This window comes from Furipterus horrens, unplaced genomic scaffold, assembly GCF_987537825.1.
Source record: "Furipterus horrens unplaced genomic scaffold, mFurHor1.1.pri manual_scaffold_7, whole genome shotgun sequence".
NCBI classification, from domain to species: Eukaryota; Metazoa; Chordata; class Mammalia; order Chiroptera; family Furipteridae; genus Furipterus; species Furipterus horrens.
In genome coordinates this window covers 76628654-76633377 of record NW_028327177.1, presented here as the reverse complement: position 1 = coordinate 76633377, position 4724 = coordinate 76628654, and the positions used below count along the sequence as shown (strand labels likewise).

At 42.0% G+C, this 4724-nt stretch overlaps 1 non-coding gene across 1 annotated transcript; it reads right to left on the bottom strand.

Moving 5' to 3' along the window:
- Positions 1–815: 815 nt before the first annotated feature.
- On the bottom strand, positions 816–949 carry LOC150004671 (small nucleolar RNA SNORA36 family). Its single transcript, XR_016512527.1, has one exon. It is a non-coding gene; the product is annotated as a small nucleolar RNA SNORA36 family (small nucleolar RNA).
- Between the last annotated feature and the right edge of the window lie 3775 nt (positions 950–4724).

The window sequence follows — 4724 nt, the reverse complement described above, 5'->3', positions numbered from 1 at the left end:
CAGGACTGTTAGTCTTCCTACAAACACGAAAAGTACTAGGTGTGTTTTTGTAGAGGAGTTCCTGACCATTGTGTTCCCACTGACTGATAAAGAAGAGCCTTCATTATCTCCCTAACCAAAAACACTGCCAGTGTCCATCACTTTTCTCCCATCCTCTCCTAAACAGCCTGACTTGGGCATGGGAAGAGCTGAAAGCCTCCTTCCTCTCTTCCTCTTGCTATTGCCATTTCCAAATGGAAAGCTCAAGGCTTTCTATGGGGACATCCCTGAGATTTCAAAGACCTCCAAAGTATTCCAATACTAAAGAATGCTTCCTTATAAAATACTCCATTGTCATACTGACTTCAAAACTCTACACAAATATGCTTTCATTTTTTGTTTCCTTCTCACAACTCCCCATTGCTTACTCAATAAATTGTACACCCAGTTTAGCCACTCAAAGATCTTAGCAATCTCTTCTTCCAAGTTCATTGCCTATTAATATGTTTACTGTCATGAATCTTATTTATTTACTTAGCACTTATAATAAATCAAGCACTTTTCAGGGTCCCTAACATATGCTGTGTGTTTGTATACTCAGGTTGCAAAGCCAACTAATCCTGGAAATAATCCTATGGGAAGAGTACCATTACTACTATTATATAGGTGAAAAAATCTGAAGATCCCAGAGGTTCAGAACTAGGAATCTGTAGAGCTTGGACTTGAATTTGAAGCTATCAAATTACAAAAGCCTATCTTTCTTTCCTTCTTTCCCTCCTACTTTCTTTCTTCCTTTCTTTCTTTCTTTCTTTTTCTTTCTCCTCCTTCTCCTCCTTTTTTATAGGCTGGGAGGTAAATAAATAGAGTAATGTTTTCCATCCAGTCATCTCCCATAGCCCATGTTTCAATGTCCCAAAGTTAAATGAACAGAACAAGGAAGCTGTCATGAACTGAACTCAACACTTTGGAAAAGCTCTGTTTTTCTTGCTGTCATACATTATTGAGAGAAACAGGGCCCTCTCAGGACAGCACATTAAAATGGCTGTAGGTCTTTTGTCTTTTTCTCTCTGTCCACGCACCCAGGAGTGTTAGTGCCCACACTGCTGTCTAATCTAATCTTGTTAGAACTGGGTGGTACAATCCACTCTAAAGTACTGTCTGTCAGTTTTTCCTTTTTGTGATCTTTCCCCCTTCTTCTGATAGCAACTCAGCTTTTTAGTTAAGTCAGTGCCACTTCTCCCTTTACCCTCAAGGGGTGGTGTGATAGTGTGACTTATAAAAAGAAATTATATTGTTCTTCTTCCTGTTTCTGGCACATAGCTCTTAAAACCCTTAAAAGTTCCTGTGATAAGAGTAATAAAGTTTTTTGAGTCTCACCTAAGGAGCCAACCATGTGATTAGAGGGTAGAACTTTCAGTCTCACCCACTCCCGCAAGGGGAGGGGACAAGTGTTAAAGATGGAACTCAATCACCAATGACCAATGATTTAATCAATCTTGTCTATAGAATGAAGTCTCCATAAAAACCCAAATGGATTGGGTTCAGAGAGCTTCCATGGTTGGTGAACACATGGAGATTTGGGGAGAAAGGTGTACCTGGAGAGGGCATGGAAGCCCCATGCTGCTTCCCCATGCCTTGCCTGTGCATCTCTTCCATCAGGCTGTTCCTGAGTTATATCCTTTTATAATAAACTGGTAATGTAGTAAGTAACATGGTTCTCCAAGTTCTGTGAGTTGCTCTAGCAAATTAAGTGACCCAAGGAAGGGATCTTGGAACCTCCGATCTATAGCCATTTGCTCATGATAGGTGACAGCCTGCACTTGCAACTGTCTGCCATCTGAAGTGTTTATGTGTGTGTGGGTAGGGGGATTGGACAGGTCTTGTAGGACTGAGGCCTTAACCTGTGAGTTTGGACGGTATCTCCAGGCAGGTAGATAGTGTCAAAATTGAGTTGAATTGTAAGATACCCAGCTGGTGTTGGAGAAGTGGTTAGTGGTGTGGGGAAAACACCCAAACATTGGACTTGCTCCCTGAATCATAGAAGGGATCTATGTACAAGAATGGGCCAGTGTGGGTTTTTTCTGGGACTTTTCTGTAAAAGCTAAGAGGAAGGAAGTACCTTTCCCACTGGGGTCAATAGTGAACGTCAGGGGATTTAGCTGAAATAGGACATGAATGACTCTCATAGAGGCAGACTCATGGAAAGCTGCTTAGAGACAGCCTGCCTATAATATGGAGGGAAAAAGCCCTGGTGACAGTGTCTGAACCCCTGCTCTAGCCATCTCCAAAACCTACACTCCCGGACTTTGTATTTTCTTAAGTCAGTTTGAATTGGGCTTCATTGCTTGCAATCAAAAGCTATTAACCACTTTTTCTCAACCATTTTTTTCATTATCATCCCCCCCACATAGAAGACTTTCTAGACATTTTTTTTCTTTATTGCCTGATTCCCTCACCATGAATCTAGTACCAGAGACATACTCTATAGCTGTTTATGTACTATATGTATATCTGTGCTTTATACATAAAAAGAGTAAGTTTTCTTTTTCACTCCTTCCAAGATCAAATTTTTGCCTGCTTCCAGGTGAGATCACCTCTGTTGAGATTGTATGGTATTGACTAATCAAGATGGCACTTAATGATCCTCACCTTCCGTTACTCATTCTTTCACACATTTAGTCAGGGCTGGCCTGTGTAGACAATAGAATATAACAGAATGATGGTATGTGATTTTTAAACCTAGGTCCCACCTTTCAAGGCAGTTACCATGTTTGTTCTGCTTGGACAGCTCAGTCTTGGAAAAGAACTGAGGCCTCAGCCTACAGCCAGCAGCTGCTTGATAGCCATGTGAAGGAGCTACCTTGGAAGTGTTCTTCCAGGCCCACTTGAGCCTTCAGATGACAGTAGCTCTGGGTAACATATGCCGGTGGCTTCACAAGGGATCCTGAGTCAGAACCTCACAGCCAAGCTGCTCCACAGAAATTTACAAATAACAAGCTTTGTCACTTAAAATAACAAATTTATTCTCTCACAGCTTTGGAGGCTGGAAGTCTGAAATCAGGGTTTTGGCAGGACCATTCTCATTCTGAGCGCTTCAGGAAAGAATCTGTTTTTGCCTCTTTCCTACCCTCTGGTGTGGTTGGCAATCCTTGGCTTATAGATGCCAATCTCTGCGTCTGTTGCCCGTGGTATTCTCCCTGTATGTCTTCAGATTATCCTACTTCTCTGTCTCTACTCATATCCCCTCAAATCCCTTTACTGTTTCTATGACTGAGGTCAGGTGACAGACGAAGGTATGGGATGCATAGGCACCTCTGAGTGAGGCAGCTCCTGTTTCCCAAAGGCAACCCTCTGGAAAAGGTTCAGATGAAAGTCTTCAGCAGCAACAGTGCAGGCAGCAGCTGGGAAATGGGGGGAAAAGACCCCTTGGAATTTGGACAGGCACTCCAGCCTCTGCTTCAATGGGGATAGTCCAGGTACTAAAGTCCCAGTAGTAAGTGAAACTAAGTCAATGGAGACAAGGAGGCAAGTTGGGCTGAAGATGTCGGTCTAGGATTTATCCAAATTCAGGGGTTTGAACACCTGGGAGTGGTAATATCACCTAGACAGAGCAGGGAGAATTCAAAGAAAAGGGCTCCAGAACACAGATGGTTGGAGAACCTGAGTTAGGAGATCCATGTGCTTGAACCTGTCTAATTAGGCAGCTCTGGTCATTAGATAATTGCCACCCAAAGTGAAAACAAAGATCTTACAGAATTTTTATAAAACTCATCTCCACATCTCCAACATTCTTTAGAGACTGAAAACAAGTCATACCTGCTACATGGCTGAGGTCCATTTTAATAGGGGACTTTTGAGAGGCACAACATCTTTTTTTTTTAAGTATATTTTATCGATTATATTGTTACAATAGTTTCAATTTTTTTCCCCTTTGCTCCCCTTTGCCCAGTACCCCCCTTCTCTCCAGCAATCCCATCCCCCTTAGTTCATGTCCATGGGTCATACATATATGTTCTTTGGCATCACCCTTTCCTATATTATTCTTAACTCCCCCCTGTGTATTTTGTACCAACATTATGCTTCTTAGTCCCTGCACCATTTCCCCATTCCTTCCCTTTCCCCCTCCCAGTTGATAACCCTCCAAATGATCCCCATACCTATGATTGAGAAGCACAGGGTCTTGACTCAGAAAATGTGACCAGTGTTAGTTCAGAGCTCAGACTCTGTGGTTTGATTCTTGAATTTAAATTTCAGCTCTAGTACTTATTTAACTGAGAGACCATGACTAAATTACTTAGTTTTTTGAGCCTCAATTTCCTCATTTGTCAAATGGGAAGAGTAACAGTACCTATCTAAATGAGGTGTTAAGAAGACATGAGATGCTGCATGTAAAGTGCTTAGAAGAATGCTGTACCCTTAATAAGTACTTACACATGATTGTCACATTTAGTCAGGTACTGTGACCACAGAGGTGGAAAAGAGGTGGTGTTTGTGGTTAGGTGAGACTTTAGGGATCTTAAGTCACCTCTGCAGTACTGAAGAGCAGGAGCTCTGGAGTCAAACTATGTTCAAATCATGGCTGTGCTGCCTACTAACTCTAAGAGCTTGTGCCTCAGTTTCCTCTTCTGTAAAATGGGGACATACGTGGTACCTATAATCCTGTGGGGTTTTTATATGATTAAATAAAGTAATGCATGTGATATTCATACCATGGTGCCTGACATTAAGTGAGTGTTCAAGAAATG